This window comes from Sorex fumeus, unplaced genomic scaffold (assembly GCF_029834395.1).
Source record: "Sorex fumeus unplaced genomic scaffold, SorFum_2.1 ptg000006l, whole genome shotgun sequence".
In the NCBI taxonomy this organism is placed as follows: Eukaryota; Metazoa; Chordata; class Mammalia; order Eulipotyphla; family Soricidae; genus Sorex; species Sorex fumeus.
The window spans coordinates 40648989-40668721 of record NW_026606063.1 but is presented as its reverse complement, the minus strand read 5'-3'; the positions used below and the strand labels follow the sequence as shown (position 1 = coordinate 40668721).

General features: G+C 44.0%; 1 protein-coding gene across 1 annotated transcript in view; it reads right to left on the bottom strand.

The window, feature by feature from the left end:
* Nucleotides 1-19733, bottom strand: part of TGFA (transforming growth factor alpha) — a 120302-nt gene that overhangs the window by 43333 nt on the left and 57236 nt on the right. The window lies entirely within an intron of this gene.

Genomic DNA, 19733 nt, shown 5'->3' with positions numbered 1-19733 from the left:
CACAAAACAATAAACCAATGATAATTTGATAAGGTAAATTTTTCTCCAATAATGTATCTTTCTTTTTCTAATAGTCATATACATTTGAAAACAAATAATTTTGTACTGATAAAAATTACATGGAATAGATAAATCCCATAAATGTAAAATTTAGTAAGAGTGAAGAAAACTAAGAAAATAGGGGAAAATCTGAATAAACCTATAAAGAATTTTTTTGTTGTTGTTGTTGTTGTTGTTGCCTTCTACTTTATTTTTATTTATTTTGTGTTTGAGATTTTTTAAAAAAATTTTATTGAATCATCATGAAATAGTTACAAGTTTTCATGTTTGGGTTACAATCACACAATGTTCAAACACCCATCCCTCCACCAGTTCACATTCCCCACCACCAATATCCCTGGTAAACGCCCCCTCTCCCACCCTCTCCCTGCCTCCATGGCAGACAATAGTCCCCGTACTCTCTCTACTTTTGGGCATTATGGTTTGCAATACAGACACTGAGAGGTTATCATGTTTGGTCCTTTATCTGCTTTCTGCAAAAATTGTGTTCTATCCTAAGAAAGGAAATACTCTCTTTATGCTAGAAAATACTTCATTACAGATACTACTTAAGTATCTGCACTCATAAGTAAAAGATTGAAATAAAAATCTCTATGGATGTTAAAAAGAACAAGAACAAAAAAAACCCACCTGATCAGATATAGAACATTCACTATAAGTGAAGCATTTGCTATGGAAAAGAAATAAAATTCCTTAGCAAGGTAGGAACAAACAAACCTTTCTTAACCTAGTAGTGGGTAACCTTAAATACCACGAATGAATGCCATACTCAATGTATGGATTCCTATAATGGTTTACAGAATTAAAAAATTGATTCAGTTCTTTAACTGAGAACTGAGAATCAACTCAAATGGGATGAGTGTGCTTTAGTTTTCAAACTATATCTCCCACCCTCTCCATATGTCTGACATTACAGCTTTATTTGCATCTTTATCATCTCCAAACTTCTGTTTAAAAGCATATTGCTCAGATCTGGGTTGTTCTTTGCCAAATACATGCTTACTTTCCTGACTTTGTGTCCATCTCTTGCAGGAATCTTTATAGGTGAGGGTCATACGTATATATAATGTTTATATAGGCAACAATTCCTTTTGGTGGTATGTATACTGGCCATTATCCAGCAAGTCTCAGATGTTCAAGAAAGACCAGATACCACCATTCACAGGAAGACTCAGTTTACAACTGTATTGCCTCTTCTGGAATCATGAACCCTTAGGATCTCTTACTCTTCCAGTTGCTAAGGGGATGGTATTTAAAAGGTAAATGCTCATGTAGCAAGTTCCTTAAGTGTATCTGAACATGTTTTTCCTAGCTTGTCAATCCAGGGACTTGTTTATTTCTACTTTCTACTGAAGTTGGCCTGTCCTGCATGTACCCACTTAGGAAATATTTCCTGAAAATGAAGAAGGTCTGTATTTTGCTTTAGACAATGTAGCAAAAATACCTTCTAAAGATTGAGCTGGTGAAACAATGAATATGCTGATCTATTCTACAGCTGTACTTGTGGGCAAAAGGGTTAAGGAAATGATCTTGTCAGGAGCAAAGGCTGGGTATTTCACCTTGCTTGGGTAGCATTAAGGTACAAATCCCAATAACAACTGTCTATTTGGTCTCTCAAAATCAGTGAGAAAATCCTGCCCCGATTCTTATGACTATAAAACTGAACCTCCTGAATTTTTCTTGTTTCAATGACTTTTGAAATTGCAAAAACAACATATGTTGAAGACAAGAAACTTGAGAGACCAGAAAAGCACAAAGAAGGAAAAATCTGAAGCCAGCAGAAAACCTATCACTCAGAGATAACTGTTCATACTTCAGGCATGACCTTTCTTCTGTGCCTCTATCCCCATTAGGGAGAAAATAAAACTATATCAATAACCTCCCAGCTCAGTGTGTATTGGTTTGGAAGACAATTTTCAATGATTGAGGTTTTCTTTAAGCAATCATCTTATTGGACATTGTAATTGTTTCCCAACATCTCACTGCAAATAATACAGCTCTGAGTATCCTTTTGTGGATATCTTTGTTCATAAAGATTTTTCATTATTCCCCTGGGAGCAGAACTCAGACAACAAAGAAATGCTCATTTCTAAGACTTTGGAGACACATTGTCAAGTTGCATTCCAGGATATTGGCAACAACTTTCATTTTCATCAGGGGGAGACGACTTTTTTTTCATATTCTTCTTGATGTTGGATATTATCCTTTATTTACCTCTTTATGAATTTAATGGTAGCATATGGGAATCTCCTAATTTGCATTTCCTTGATTGTTTATGCTGGATTTTTTTTTTCACAGAATTGTTAGCATTTGTATTTTAACTTTGGCTAACTGGCTATTCATGCATTTTGTGTATTTTTCTACTGATATGCTCTTTCCTGTTTATTTGTAAGAGCTCTTTAAAATAATAAGAATAATAACTGTGCATCCTGTTATATATATTACAAATAATTTGTGGTTTGTGTCTTCATTTTGTTTATGCAAAAGCCACCTCGGCTATGATTAGAGACCTTTCCTTCCTTAAGATTATATAAATATTTACCTATGTCTCCTTCTACTACTTTATTGTTTATATTTAACTCTAAACCATCTATAATTTATTTTAGTATATAATGTGTACTTTGTTATTTTAAAAACAGATGACCAATTATTCCAACACCAATAATTAACTAGTTCATCGTTTTCTTATTGAATAAAATGTTACCTTTGTTATACACTAATTTTTGTGGTCTTTCTACTCTGTCAATTGAGATTCACTCACTCTATTTTTTATTTTTTATTGTCACTGTCTCTGTCTTCCCATTGTTCATCAATTTGCTCGAGCGGGCCCAGTAACATCTCCACTGTGACACTTGTTACTGTCTTTGGCATATCGAATATGTCACGGGAAGCTTGCCAGGCTTTGCTCTGCAGGTGAGATACTCTCGGTAGCTTGCCAGGCTCTCCGAGAGGGGCGGAGAAATCGAACCTGAGTTGGCCGGGTGGGCCTCGTGCAAGGCAAACACCCTACCCACTGTGCTATCGCTCCAGCCCATTATTTTTTATTATTTTAACTTTATTTTACTTTGTTTTGGGGTAACACCCAGCATTGTTCAGGGCTTACTTCTGGCTCTTCACTCAGAAATCACTCCTAACAGTGTTCAGGAGAAACCATACGGAATGCTGGAGATCAAATCTGGGTCAGCCGTGTGCAAGACAAGCACCTAATCCTACCAGTCTCTTTATTTTATTTTTTAAATTACTGAATCACCATGAAATTTAAAATTATTCATGATTGAGTTTCAGAGGTACAATATTCAAGTACCAATCCCTTCACTGGTGTCCACTTCCCTCCACCAATGTCCCCAGTTTCCCACTCATTCTATTCTTATACCATCACCAAACTATTTTATTCTAATTCTGTAATATAATTTAATCTCAGAAGATAGAAATTTACTTTCCTTTTGACTCCCATCCCTACGGGGGGAAAAAGAATCAAAACAAATACCAGAATATTCTCATGTACTTTTTTTTCCATATTAACCATAAAATTGTTTACAAGTTCCTTCACCCATGTCAAAATCTTTCAGAGTCTGAAGTTATAAATTAACTTAGGGATAAGTGGATCATTTGACTATGAGGTTTCCCGAGACTCAAATGTGCTGTTCTTTTCCATTTATTCACTTGCTTTTTTGCATATCCTACAGAGTAGTCCATGGAGGAAGGAGTCTGTGGAAATTCAAATCTAAAGTCTACTATGAACATTGCTCAGGAACAGAAGTAATAAAGGATGAAAGGTGTGATTGTTTCAATGGGATTGGTTTAATCTGAGGACACTGGTTGGAGAAGAGGGGTTGAAAGTGGGTTTTAAAAGGTTCCTCAAATATATGGAGTTATTCCCTACAATATGACAAAGGTCTGGGGTGCTGGGGGCTACAGACATGGGCTATATGTGAAGAAGCAGAGAGCAAGGTCTATGTTGGAGGTCCAAAGAGGAGCAAAGTCTGAAAAAGAAGTTTGAGCCCATTCTCATACATCTGCTTCTTTCTTGGTTTTGTTTCTGGCTCAAGCCTGGCTGTGCTCAGGGCTTACTCCTGGCTCTGTGCTCATGGATCACTCTTGGCTATGCCTTGGGGACTACTGCCAGGGGCCCAGGATGGAATCCAGATCTGCTGCATGCAAGGCAAGTAGTGCCTTACTGGCTCTCCTATCTCTGGCCTGTGTCTGCTCCTTTAATTCAGTCTTAGTGTCAGTTCCACAGAATCACCTTCCCAGGGAGGACCCTGTTGAGGATGCCCAGCTCCTATCCCAAGATATTCTTGGTCTAAAGAAAGGCCAAAGGGTCCAAGTTACATTCCAATAGGGATGCAGGCTACAAGGCAATCCTTTCCAGGAGTTGAGAGGGCCTGAAGAGCACAGAGCAAGACACTCTTTTCTGTCCCCAGACACCTTTTGACTAGCTGTCTCTTTTGCACCCCTGGCCCAGAGGGAGTCCCAGTGCTAGCTCAGAGGGAGTCCCAGTGCTGGTCCAGAGGGAGTCCCAGCTCTGGTCTCAGGGCAGGTGAGCGTTGCTCCCACCAGCTGGCCAGCTGGTGGGCGTTGGAATGCTGCTCCCAGGCACCCTGGCCTGGCTCAGCCCGGCGTTTCACACACCCAACCCTTAACCTCATTCTCTGCCCATTTCATTCCTCTGCCCACACAGTGTTTACTAAAATCTCTCCTCCCCACCAGACGAGGCACAAGACTGGGGTTCCCTGGGCTGCTGGGGAATGTTCCCACAACTGGGCGAGCCGCCAGAGCAGAGAACACAGGGTGCCTCCCTGCAGACCATGGTCCCTGGCTGCCCACTCAAGGGGGAAGGACTTGGATCTCCACTTGGAGGGTGATGTTCTCTCGGATGATGTTCTCAAACATTGTCAGAGAAAAGAGGGGCCTTTCCTTTGGGATTTATCATTAAAAAAAACACAAAAAAACAAATGAACACTTCACAGGAAAAGGAAGATGAATATGCAGGTGGCTTTGCTATTATAAACAAGCAAGGCACAGCAGTGAAGGGACAAGTGAGACCTTGTGCAGTATCTAATCATCACCATGACTTCTGTCAAGTGTCTTGCTGTGAGTTCTCTTCCAGAGCCTCGGACCTCGCTGCGCACAGTGTGGGCCAAGACCAGTAGCATCAGTGCTGGCCGGAAGCTTGCCAAGAATGCAGGGTGCCAGGCCCTGCCCCAAAGCTGCTGAATCAGTATCTGCATTTACTCAGGACTTCCAACTCTTCCTCTACCCCCAGGGCTGCACACACCTTGCAGTTTGCAAAGCAAGTCCTGGTGCACTGTCCCTTAACCTTGGCTGCACATTCGTGTCACCTTGGAAAAGTACCTGTGACTGGGTCCACCCAGGAGGTTATGAGTCAACTGTTCTGGGTTGCAGCTGAGGCAATGGGAGTTTTTAAAGACTCTCCAGATGATTCTAATACTCTGCCAAATTTGAAAACTACTGGTCTAGTATATATATATATATATATATACATATATATATATATATGTATATGCGTATATATATAGTATATATATATACAGAGAGAGAGAGAGAGAGAGAGAAATGAAGAAATTCCTCCCTGGATCATTAAAAGTATCACAAAAAGTTCTGCAAAACAATTGAGCAAAATTTGTTGAGCAGAAAATGAAAAGACTCACTGATCAATGTGCCTTTACCAAAAACCAATAAATGATCCACAGCAGCCCTCCCTTATCTGAGGAGACACGTTTCCAGATCCCCTACAGGGAGCATGAAGCCTCAGATAGTACCCAATACCATAAACACATGCTATACCCTACATACACATCTTAACATTAGTTTAATGTCTGAATTAGGCACAGTGAGAGATGAACAGTGGCTAAAAGTCAAAAAAGAAACAGTGACCACAATATGCTGTGCTAGAAATTATGTGACTGTGACTGTGGTCTCTCAAATATATTACTGTCTATAATATTTTCAGATCATAATTGACCCTGGGTAACTGAAACCATGAAAAGTAAAGTTGCAGGGAAGAGGGGACTACTGAATTCTAGAAAACCCCAAATGAGACTGAACTATATTTATCAGCGGAAAGGGAACACTTTCTCACTCCCATCTTCATTCTACCACAACAGCTGGTTTAAAACACAAACCACCCCCTTCTCATACAACAAATTACATACCATGGCAAATGGGGAGTATTTGGGAGCTTTGATCTTATTAGCATGATTTTATTTTTGCATTGCAAATGTTGGGTCTGATAATGCACGCTGCACTACAGTCACTGAAGAACAGTGGAAGTGCTTGTGTTCACTGGCAAAATACAGAGTTTCCTTTTAGCCACACACTCCTTTAATGTAGCTGGACATCAATCTTTCTAGCCTAGAAAGGAGGTTTTATTTCACTGCCAGAGGACAGAACTTCCAAAAAACACAAATGTCTTTCAGCATCATGTTGAAAAAATAATCAAGGGGGTATGAATTGGTCTCTCTCTTTCTCTTCTCTCTCTCTCTCACTTCCTGCCTTATTTGCTTTAAATTCATAGGTGAGCTATGCCTATTAGACATCTTCCCTAATGTTCCAGCCACCAGTCAAGACGTGCAAGATGTCATCCCCAAAGATAAGTCAAGGTAATTCCAGTGTATCTCACATTTATCTGTCCTGGGATTCACCAACCCTACAAAGATGTGGCCAAGCCTGTGTACCAGTTAGTGCCTTTCCTACGCCCAGTCATTCATAAATCTTACTCTGGAAAGTAGAAATGATTCTTGGCATAGGCTTCCCCAATCCAATCCGATTTTACATACGAAATGGCCATCTGTAGTGGCAGTTGACAGCAGGGAAAATGGTCATTGTGCAGGATTTCAAGTCCCCGGGCAGCGCAAAGTTAACCCTTGCACTGGGCCACTTGGATTTAACTCCTAAAGGAGGCACTGTTCACTGCCAGGGCCCTGGCAGAAACCCAGCAAGTCCTTGGATGAGAGCTTCTGGATGGTGCTGCAGCCTCAGGTTCGGGGTGGTTAGGAAATGGGCTGGAAGGTGTCCCCAGGTTGAAGCTGTACTGAGGCAGGGCACAAGGAACCTGGTTGGCCAGGACCACTGGATTTCAGTGCTGGGAGACACAGGGGACTGACGTTTCTCTAGACTCAAACCACACTTTCCAGCTTGAGACCACCCAGCAGTCACCCTGCTCTGCTTAGGGTTTCATCAAAGCCCACCTCAGATGGAACCTGGCCTTTAAAAACTCCCTTGGCCTCTTGGGCACGGTGGTGATGAGGTACAGTAATTTAAGCCCATCCAGGTCACAGACATTAATGCTCTTATAACCATGTGACCTGACATATAACAGTAATGAGAAACAAAAACCCAAGCAAAGAGGTCATTTCAAGGTTGACTTGAAGAAAATCAAACAGCAACATCCACTCCCATGCTGGGAAGACAGCTCAGGGGTCCAGTATACTTGCTCTGCACACATATGATCCAGGTTCAATCTCAGGCAGCTCATCACTGGGGGGGCCCAGAGGTCACCAGCACTTTGGGGTAGTAGGTGGCCGTCAGCACCACAGGGCCAGAGCAGCAGGCCTCACCCTGACCACTGCCAAGCTGACTGAGAATGGATGGGAGAGGACTCTGGGTGTCCTGAGTACAACTTGGGAGGCGCCCCCCACCAATAAATAAAATCATCCATCCTCTTTATCTCGAAAGCATAAAAAGGGTGCAAGTATACCCTGTGAAGTCTCCCTGGCACCCTGCCTCAGGGAGTCAGACCTCTGGCTGGGTATTGGGTCACTCCAGGGGGTGAGTCACAGGAGTCTCGGCACCCTTTTCTGTTTCACAAGGGAACATACTCCTGCCCCCCTGACTCCTGTGCACAGCTCACATGAGTGTCATATCATGAAGAAGTTTCCACCCCAGTCAGTCTCCTCCTGGACGGGCCCCAGAAATAACTACACATGATCAGAGCCACAAAACCCAGGAGACAAGTTGTGCATCTTTCAGGCTTTTCTTCCCCTAGTTCTCACTAAGCTCTAGTCCTCTACAGGACAACTTGCTGCAGAAGAGAGCCCTTGCTGAGACCTCTTTTGCTTACTGCCCCTGACTTGCATAGAGCAGGGTTCTCATATTCATTTCATTTTTCATATTATCATGCTGAACTTCAAAACCCCGCTTCTGTTTCACCACTTCTCCACGTCCCTCCTTTTATGTTACACAATCACCAATTGTGCTTCAAATGTGCTCCAAGAAACAAAGATACCTTTCATGTCTTTCCTCCAGACAAACGGATTTACTTTTAGGTGTGAATGCTCAATTCCACAGGTTTTGTTTCCAAGAGTGATTAAGATGAAATCACTCCCACTTAAAAAATGGCCCTTGGGATCAGAGGTAGTTCCATGGGCTGAGGGCAAGTTTTGCCAACAGGAAGCCTGAGCTTGATCCCTGGTACCATATGGTCCCCAGAACACTGCAGGGAGCAAGCCCTGGGCACAGAGCTGGGAGCAATCCAGAGCACTGATCAGTGTGGACCCCAAACACACAAAAAAACCCAAATTAAAAAAAGTCACTAATCCTTGAAAGGCACTAACATTAATTTGAAAGTCACATGGATATGTTGAATCAAGTCTAATCCAAAAAGTAAGATTCCTTCCCTCCCCTGCCTCTATACTGTATTTGAAGACCATGGTTTACAAAGTTGTTTATGATGACTTGTTATATACATTCAATATTCCAACAACAAACCCACCATCACCATAACCTTACAGCAATGAATATTGATTCTGGTTCTTGTGCAGAGGAAAGGGTGTTAAAACCCCAAATGTGAACACCCCATACTACTGAACATGCATGCTCTCAGAGGTATTGAGTGATTAAACTCTGACTTGTTTTTTTTTTTTTTCTTTTTTGGGTCACACCTGGTGATGCACAGGGGTTACTCCTGGCTCTGGACTCAGGAATTACTCCTAGGGGTGCTCAGGGAACCATATGGGATGCTGGGAGTTGAACCCGGGTTCGTCAGCTGTGTGCAAGGCAAATGCCCTACCCGCTGTGCTATCGCTCCATCCCCAAGGGTGATTAAACTCTCACTGCTAATGTCTGGCAGTTTCCTATAACAGCACCTAGCAGGCATTTCCAGGGGTCAGAGCGCAGACAGCATGGAGGAGAGGAGACGGAGTGAGACTCCTCTGATCTTGTGGCTGTGCAGACCCTGGGTCCTTCCACTGTGGATGGTGATGTCACATTATAACCTCAGACTTCTCATTCTGTATGTGTAAAAACTTGCAGTGATTTGGAATAGGACCTGAGGAAGAGGAATCTTTAGAGAAACTTTTGTAACATGACCTAAGCTTCCCCTGGGACACTGCGAGTTCACATGCCAGCAGTCCATTTGTCTCAGTCCCATGGGAGGCTTCTCATTCCTGTGTATGTCTTCACCTGTCTCCCTGTGCTCACCACAATACCCTGGGATCCTCTGGAAGAGAACCCATCACACACCCAGGCACACACCCCCCAAAAAGGAAAATGCTAACAATAGTAAAGCCAGCTTCCAAAACAAATAAACTGAAATCTCCTCACAGCCTCACCCATACTTATCAGTATCATAACAATGACGTATCTAATGATGGTCAACAAATGTTGAAGGACGAATAGAACTTCAGAGCGAGAACTGAGGAGTGAAGAAGATACAAGCTACAGAGGGGTGCCTTCCTAAACCTGGGACCAGAATTCAGTCTTCAAACTTCTCAGGCTGGACTAATGTGTAGCTATGGCTCAATAAATATGAGCCATTCTCCCATTCTTTTCCAAATTAGTATTAGTTTTCTAATGTTGCCATTACAAATTACCACCAATGCAGTAACTTAAAATAATACAAATGGGGACTGGAGAGATGTTAAAGCAGTTAAGGCATTTGCCTTGTACCTGACTGAGCCGGAATCAATCTCTGGCACTGCACATGGTCTCCTGAGCCCCACCAGGAATGATCCCTGAGCAGAGAACCAGGAGTAAGCTCTGAGCATGTAGATATGCCCCTTCCAAACAAAACAACCAACCAAACATACCCCATCCCACAAGAAATGTATTTTACAGTTCTGTAGATGCTAAGTGTGAAACGAGTCTTAGAGAGCTAAAATCAAAGATCTCCTCAGGGCTGACTCCTCTAGATCACATTTTCCTGATTTTTCCAATCTTTTGGGTTTGCTGGAATCTTTATCACTCCAGTATTGGCTCCCCTCCACCCTTTCTTGCTCTGACCCTGGTCCCCCTCCTCCTCCTCCCTCACAGGAGGGGCCTTTAGAGAATATTGTGCTTATTAGGTGGCTTATTAGATCATCTCTCTTAAACATGTTAGACATTTAACATGCTGATGCTGGTGCAAACCACTGATTGCTCACACTGGGTATGGTTAAATTAATACACACTGCAGCACTGGTGTCAAACATGTTTAAGCAACCTACAAAGACCCCTCTGCTGTGTAAAGTAATGGAATCGCCGGTTTTGGGGCTTGGGAGGTAGGCCTCTTTGGGGAATCTTATGCAATCTGTCACATCAAACAAAAAGAAATTCTCTTCTATTTGCTCAGTTATCTGAGGTCTGCAGACAAATATTTTCAGGTTTGATGATATTTTTAAAGTGAGTTGTACAGTAAGAAAAAGAAAGCTATAATTTTTTTAACTTTATTTATTTTTTATTTTTTTTAAATTTTTTTTTTTTTATTTATTGAATCACTGTGGGAAAGGTTACAAAGCTTTCAGGTTTAGGTCTCAGTCACGCAAATATCAAACACATTTCCCTTTACCAATACTTATTTTTTACCATGAAGAACCCCAATAAAACCCCACCCCCCACCCCTCCCCGTCCCTGTGAGGCAGATGAATTCTAGTTAACACTCTATCTGAAAAGCTATAATTTTTGTTTATACACTTATAAACCACAGATCAACACAGACCAGAATTGAAGCAAATGGCTGTGTCCTTTAGGACAATGAAAACTTAAGTGGACATTCATTCATTTAATAGCAAAACTCTAAATAAAAGATTTAGGTCCAATACAAAGTAACCTAGGAGATATAATTTTGAAAAACTTCAGCTAAAATGAGAAAACTAAAAAAAAAAATAACCCCAGTGACAGGGCATCAAATGCATCATTGTCCTTTGCACACATTCGATGCTAAACCAGTGACCTGAGCACTAAGCGTTCTGTGTGGTCCAATAAGAGACAGGCCCCACCCCACCCATTGCAAAGCAATTCTAAACCTTCCCCAGCATCTCTCACCATCCTAGGGCCTGGAGTTTTCCTAGTAAACATCATGCTGCAATGAACATCACTGTAGCTGAAACCTGACACAATCTACCAAGGCTTATTTCCTTAGGATAAATTCTTAGAAGTGGTATTTCTGGGTCAACGGGTAAGCAGGGCACCTTGAAGCCTTTATGATGAGTGTTACCAAATGGCTCCCATAAAAGCCGTGACAACTTACACACCCAACAACCCGAGTCTCTAACATTATCTACTTTGGACATTGACATTTATTTTTATCTGTGCTAATTTGATCGATGAAGACGCTGTGTCACATGGATTTGCATTTCTTGGAGCACAAGCAAGGCGGGACATCGTTTGTGTTTATTGGCTACAGGTGGTTGCTATTTTGTGACTGATCTATTCCAACAACCTGCTTGTTCTCCTACTGGTGTGAAAGCTGACATTTCTATTAATGGTTTGCATGAGAACTTTATGTAGTAAAGATATGAATCACCTTCAGGTTCAGATATCAACACAGAATGCCTATGCATTTTCTTTGCAGTCTCTCTCTCTCTCTCTCTCTCTCTCTATGTGTGTGTGTGTGTGTGAATTTTCCTATACTATTTGCCTTTGATGTTCCTATTAGTCTCTTTTGTAAGTTATAGAAATACTCATCTGTATTTCTTAGTGAAATTTTATGATTCCATTAAAAAAAAAATTCCAAGGGCTCGGAATGTAGCTCTGTGGAAAAGTATATACCTCACAGGTATGAGGCCCTGGGTTTGAATCTTGGCATCACAGAAAAGAAAAAGAATAAATGTTCTTCTAGTCAATTAGAACTCCTTTTAGAATATAATTGAATTTTTCTAATTAACTTTAACTCTTGCAATGTGTAGTTTACAACCCCACGATCACTGGTGGCATTACCCCCTCTTTCCATAATGATGTGAAATACACTTTTATTGTTTATTTGGTTTTGGTTTGTGGACCACACTTGGTGGTTTACTCCTGGCTCTGTGCTCAGGAATCACTCTTGGTAGAACTCGAAGAGCCATATGTGGTATCAGGGATCAAACTCAGATTGGCCACATACAAGGCATATGCCCTACCTCCTGTACTATCTCTCTAGCCCTGAAATACACTTTTATCACATGTCCACCTGGTATTTGTCATAGGCCCCTTTCCATCTGATTTCTGGAGCTTATCATGGTGGCTCAGGAATGTGTTTATTCATGTGCAGGGTCACCATGATTAAATTAGTGTAGTTTTGTATTATTAGTATTTGGTGGTCCAAATTTTGTCACCATTTTTTTTTCTTTTTGGGTCACACCCGGTGATGCACCGGGGTTACTCCTGGCTCTGTACTCAGCAGTCACTCCTGGCGGTGCTCAGGGGACCATATGGGATGCTGGGAATCAAACCCAGGTCCGCCGTGTGCAAGGCAAACGCCCTGTCCGCTGTGCTATCTCTCCAGCCCCAAATTTTGTCATCTTTTAACCAACAGTTTCTTGTACTTTAATTTTTTTTTATTAGTGAGACACCATGAGGTACAGTTGTAGACTTACAAATTTTGTGCTTGGGTTTCAATTATACAATGATCAAATACCCATCCCTCCACCAGTGCCCATTTCCCACCACCACGGATTCCAGTATCCCTCCCACCCCCCATTCCCCCCATCCCACCCTTCCTCTGTGGCAGGGCATTCCCTTTTGTTCTCTCTCTCTTATTGGGTGTTGTGGTTTGCAAAAAAGGCAATGGGTGACAATCATGTTCAGTCCATAGTCTACTTTCAGCATGCTTCTCCCATCCTGGGAGGATCCTCCCAACACCTTTATTTGGTGTTCCCTTCTCTATCTGAGCTCCCTTTTCCCCTAGCATGTGTGGTTGGCCTCTAAGCCATGGAGTAAAATTCCTGGTACTAATCTCGGCCATTCTTGGGTGTTGGTCTCCTATTTTGTACCTTAATTTTAAGGTAAACTTCAGAATCCTTTATTCAAATCACCCCCTTACCCTTTCTGATCATCTGGAAATATTGGTTGGGGCTGCCTTAAGTTTACAAAGTAATAACGAGAGAACTAACAGTTTTTCAAATTGTGCCTTGCTACCCAGGCACAGCTTCCCCCCCCCCCAAATAAATCCCTTCCAAAGGAATGTATTACAGTATTTGTTAGACAGATTCTGAACACACCTTCAAAAGTGTATTCCCATGTTATTTATACTTTCTTTTAGAACTCACATTTTTTTCTCTCTTTTTTTTTGTCAAACCCAGTGTTCAGGGTTTACTTCTGGCTCTGCATTCAGGAATTCCTCTTAGTGGTACACAGAGGACCATATGGAATGGTAGGGATCAAACTTGGGCTGACTGCATGCAAGGCAAGTATCCTATTGGCTTTACTATTGCTTTGGCTCCTACAACTCACTTTTAAAAGTGATCTTCTCCAGTTTATTTTTATTGGAGTCAGATGGGGAAAATCACTAGTTACTTTGTAATGCCTGAAAAAATGGACTTATTACGTTTGGGGAGGTTTTTTTTTGGGGGGGGGCATGTTAGAGAGGGCCCACACCCAGTGGTGCTCAGGACTTACTCCTGGTTCTATACCCATCACTACTGGTGGACTCAAGGAATCATATGGGGTGCTGGGGATCAAACTCAAATTGGTTGCATGCAATGCAAGCATCTTACCTGCTGTACTATCTCTCTTGCCTCAATCTTACTATGTTTAATCGACTTTCTGACAGTCTGTAGTTTCCAGGTATATGACATTGTTTGTAACAACAGCCACTTATTTCCCTCCCAGCCAGGGTTTATGAGCTCCTTTGTGGGTCTCCTGGTCTGACAGATGGGCTGCTGCTGAGCTGTGCCGATATCACGGAAGCTGTCTGAGGGTGGCTGTTCTCCAAGGGAGGCCACTGCTAGCAATAAGCTTTGTTTTCCAAAACGCTGAAGATTTTAAGGTTAGTCTCAAAGACATGCTTTACTCCTCAAATAAGAATCACCCATCAATAATCCTCATGTTCAAGCAGATGTGTACAACCACCCCCACCCTCTGCCCCAAATGGGCTTCCACTGGAACTCTTCCTTCTTATCACCAAGTTCTTCTGTGAAAAATAGTGGGAAATGAATGATTTCAAAGGCCATGGGCAAAACAGTGTTGAGTCAGAGAAATAAAGTACTTCCTACTAATATATGAATAAACATAAAGAAAAGAGCACAATTTGAGATTGAGCCAGACATGATCTGGGACAAATGCTGGCTGGCAGGGGCACTGAGATAAAATCTTAGCTCTCTGTGGCAAATTCTGACTTGGGACAAGTCATTAAAATCCTCTGGGCCTCAGTTTCCCCGGGAATCAACAGTAAATGTTGAAAAGATGCAGTGGTGATATAAGTACTTGGCTTTCTTCCTCTTTTACTTCCTTCCTTCTCCCTGTCCTCTTTCTCTTCTTTCCTGTCTTCCCTTACAAGTGCCTTCAAAGTATCAGGCACTGTGCTAGGCACTGGGGAAGGGATTAATGAACCAGAAGAACAAGATCCCTGCCCTCAAGGATCTTAGGTCTTCTGGGGGAGGTAAGCAACTGATAGGTAAATAAACACATGAAATCATTAGAAGCAGCCGGTGCTCAGAAAGAAAGAAGCAGAGGTGTGTGATGGTGAGAAGTGTAGGTGGCCATCAGTCAGGGACAACCTCTCCAAGGAGGAGAAACAGACCGAGACCCAAAGATAAATGAATCTGTCATGGGAAAATGCAAGAAAGAATATTCCAAGCCCGAAGAGGAGCAAGTGCCAAAGTCTAGAGGCAGAGAAGGAAGGAAAACACTTGTGAGGAAGAGAAAGGAGGCGAGAGGGTGGGGGAACAGTAGCTAAGGAGGCCAGAGGTGGGAGCTTCTGGGGAGAAGGGGGCAGGGCTGCGGGGTGACAGCCTAAGTTGTGACTTCAGCCTGAACATGTGCACAGCAATTTCATTTGGAAGAAAGACAGCAACTGAATGGACTTAGAGCTTCATTTAAAGACCGAAGAGCATTTCCATTTAATTCAATGAATCTCCAATGTCTGACCAAGACCTAACACCAAGCATCAAACAATAGAAACCACCACTGCACCATCAGTATGGGAACTGAGGGAGAAAAGGAGAAACTACTTGTGAGGTGCCAGCTTCTTGAACATCTTTTTTTGGGGGGTGCATACCTTCCAGGTCCCTAACTTCTGATGAAGAACCCGGAAGTGGGAGTGGGGAGATTCAGATGGGGGAAGGGAGAAGAACCGGCATGTGGGAAAGGAGGGGAGACCTCTAATATGGTGATTGACATCAAACCTCCACTCCTGAGGATGCCCAGCGTGTCTGCCTGGCCAATAACAAACCATTTAGAAGGATCCGTGTCATTGATGTCCAGACTGAGGTCCTTTCCATGCTTTCCTAAAGTCACCACTTTCATATGAAAGGCACACTGATGTTTTCATCAATGGAATTGCCTCTATTTCCATGAGGTACTCATGCATGATGCCTTGGAAACTTTTAGAGCCACGAGGAAAAATAATTAAAAACAGCTTATTTATTCCCACATTAACTCGTAGCTTTGTCCATGGAGGACAGCCAACATGCCTGTGTTTGTATAACCCAAGAAAATCAACTTCTTAGGCAATTACTGTCTACAGAATGGTAGCATTTCAAGAGTTTGTTTGAAAATTGGTTGACTAACTCAGGATCTAGCATGAGACTAAATATGAGCGAGCATGAGAAGGAGTGCCAAACTAGCACACCCAAACTGTCTACGAATTGCATTGCAGAGTGCCACTGGGGCTGCAGTTCCTGACATGCTCTGGGACCAGGTGTTAGGGATGCTCTGAGACTGAATTCCATAAGTATTTCAGCCTATCAGGACTCAGAAACTTGGCCTGGGTCCTGGGACTTACCGTCTGTCCTGTCAGGGGTCCGGGGGGTCATTTGGAAGCTGGCTGATAGAGATTGGGTAGGCAGGGGGAGATCGGGCATCCCAGGAGCAAAGCACAGCTCTGAGGATGGAGGGAGAAGGAGGGCTCTGGGGTCTGGGAAAGGCAGCGGCAGAAAGAAAGGGGCCTCAGGACAAGCTGGCGAGAGGAAATAGAAGCAGGTAAAGAGGTTTTCCCTCCACCACTCTCTACCCTCTCGCACCGAACGGGACTCCAAAACTGACTATACACAGAGGCAGGTAGAGCTCTCCTTTGTCCCCAGGCTTCGCTTGGGGAAGGGACATGCAGAGCACAGGTACACATGGAGCGAGCCAGAGCTGGTGGAGGAAGACTGTGCCAACCAGAGGTGTTCTGTTAGCAGCCAGCAAACATCTCCCGGGTGACTTGCTCCCTACTCCAGTAACCACGGGCTGCTGGGCTGAGCCTCCATCAGCATCAGCGTGGGGCTCACGCCTCCTCACTCCTTGCCCTACCCTGGACCCAGAGACTCTGGGGGAGACTGAACAAACTCTGATGCTGCATCTCTCCCTCCGAGCTTGTGAATTTGAGTCTCAGGAGTGGAGCAGAGGCAGCAGAGTTTTGAAAATTTCCTGGATAGGTTATTTTTTCTTTATTTTTGGGGTCACACCTGGCGGTGCTCAGAGGTCACTCCTGGCTCTGCACTCAGGAATTACTCCTGGCATTGCTCAGAGGACCATATAGGATGCTGGGGATAGAACCCAGGGTAGCTACATGCAAGGCAAATGCCCTGTCCACTGTACTATCACTCCAACCCCTTCCTGGATAGTTTTAACATGCAGCCAAGAACAAAAATGTCCATCCTGTCCAAGGGCCCCCTAACTTTGGGGGAACTGCACCAAGGGTTCTAGAGATGGAGTTTCCCAGGCCTTGTCCCCTGGCAGTGAGGGCCAGTCACATGAGTTAATTCAAGCAAAAAAACATGAACACTGAGAAGTGACACATGTGTGGTGGAACACCAGATGGTGCATGTCACCTCCTGAGCGGGAGGGTGAATCAGAATCAACAGTTCCCCTGGAAGTCACCAGGCTGCGTAGTGGATGCTGAATGAGAATGGAACTTCTGATATTGGACCAGAGAAGTCCCTGAATCTTATTCTAAGGGCTCCTGCCTGAGCCTTCTAGCCTAGAGGAAGCCTGGGGATGGTCAGTTTACAAGTAAGCCAGGTGATTCTTAGGCTCAGAGTCACCAATGGCCACCTATTCAAGAAGTAAGCCCAGTACAGTGAATTTCATTTGTTTGTTTTGGGATCACACCTGGCTGTGCTCAGGGGCTTCTCCTGACTCTGCTTGGGGAGCACTCCTGACCGTGCTCGGGGAACCATCTGTGGTGCTGGGTATTGAACCCAGGCCTTCTGCATGCAATAGCTCAGTCTGTTGAGCTATTTCACAGTTAATACTTGCTGTTTCATGTCTTTATACAGTAAGGCGAGATGGCTCTAAGAACCAGACTGCACACATTGCATGTAAGAGCCCCAGGTTTGATCTCTGACATTGCATGGTCAACCAAGCACCACTGGGAGTGACCCCAAAGCTCTGAGCTAGGCACACTACACTGAGTGTGGCCCCCAAACAAAACAAACATAGACTTTTTATTTAAAAAAAACCTGACATTTTCAGCATGCTTCTCCCATCCTGGGAGGATCCTCCCAACACCCTTTATTTGGTGCTCCCTTTTCTATCTGAGCTCCCTTTCCCCCTAGCATGTGTGGCTGGCCTCCAAGCCATGGAGCAAAATTCCTGGTACTAATCTCGGCCAGTCTTGGGTGTCAGTCTCCTATTTTTGCAAACCACAACACCCAATAGAAGAGAGAGAACAAAAGGGAGTGCCCTGCCACAGAGGCAGGGTGGGGTGGGGGGATGGGGGGTGGGAGGGATACTGGGATCCGTGGTGGTGGGAAATGGGCACTGGTGGAGGGATGGGTATCTGATCATTGTATAATTGAAACCAAGCACAAAATTTGTAAGTCTACAACTGTACCTCATGGTGTCTCACTAATAAAAAAAATAATAAAATAAAAAAATACAAATTAAAAAAAAACCCTGACATTTGGTGAAGTCCTCTCCTCAAATAGTATCCTGGTTTACTTACACCACTGTCTTACTTATTGAATGTTAAAAAAATTGTCAGAGGCCAGGCTGACAGATAGCTCAGAGAGCTGAAGCGTGTTCTGTAGATGCAACCTTGGCACTGTGTGTCCTTGTCCTGGGCACTGGTGGCCTTTAGTATCACATCACAGGCATGAGCTTTGAACTGCTGGTCCACACTGCTAGGCCGAGCGTCCCCTGGAGTGGCCTCGGGCTGCCTCTCCCTGTTTCACTCCTTCCAAAATTAGTCAAGCAGCAAGCTAATGGCAGAAGATGCCTTGGAGCATTTCTGTGGCTAAATTAGCCATGAGGCCACTTTGTGACAGAGAGAAACTATTTGAATAGCTCAGCAGCTCTAGTGTTCTTTAGCAAGGCAGATGTTGCTGGACCAAAAATGAGCCATTATGAGTGGGGCCAGCTGCTCCGGACCCCTTTCCTCACACACAGAATAGACAATCAGATGCCTCCTGGCTTGATGCCACAGCCAGGTGCCTTGGTTTTCTGTAGTTTAGGTAACACGGTTACAATAATGTTAACATTCATGGTTTTGAGGAACAAAGTCACTGCACCTTTACCACCATCCAAAGAGCCCAAGGCCCTGCACGGCTGCCACCCCTAGTCATTTCTTCTTCTACTTTTTGGGGGGGGGAATGCTGGGAATCAAACCCGGGTCAGCCATGTGCAAGGCAAACACCCTACCTGCTGTGCTATCACTCCAACCCCAAGTCCACCTCTTCTTCCCTCCCCAGCCTTCCTGGGTAATCTTGCCAGGGCCAAGGGTTTGTCCTCATTGGCTGTTATCTACTTCCTGACATGGGGGAACCAGCTCTGGGCTTGGTGGGTGCAGCGGGGAGGGGGGCCCGGCTTTCCCACTGTGCTTTGTGCCCTCCACGCTGGGACCCTGAGATCACTAAAATGTTGTCTGTGGCATATCCACTCCTGCAAGTCCAGGAGGAGGACAGCTGAGTTCCTAGCCTGGCAGAACTCACCGAACTCATGTGCCTCAGTTCTGTTATTGCTGAGAATGAGCTTGGAGCTAGGGAGGGCCTTCTGTGTGGCGGGGTGCAGACGTGGACCACTTTTGCACTCCCCTCTGGATGGGGACTGCCTGCCCTGTCCTTCCCGACACGTACTTCTGTAGCTTCCTAACAGCTTCATCCTACGGATGTTGCAGCCTCCTCCACATCCCTCTAAAGGGCACTGGAGGTGGGGGATGTCCTTTGTTGTCTCTCTGAAGCCCAGCACACCCCTCTGCAGCCAATATTCATTTTCAGTCATAAGCTCATTTGAAAAGGGGGCTGGAGAGATATAATAGCGGGTAGAGTGCCTGCCTTGCACATGCAGCTGACCTGGGTTTGATTCCCAGCACCCCATTTGGTCCCCTGAGCCCT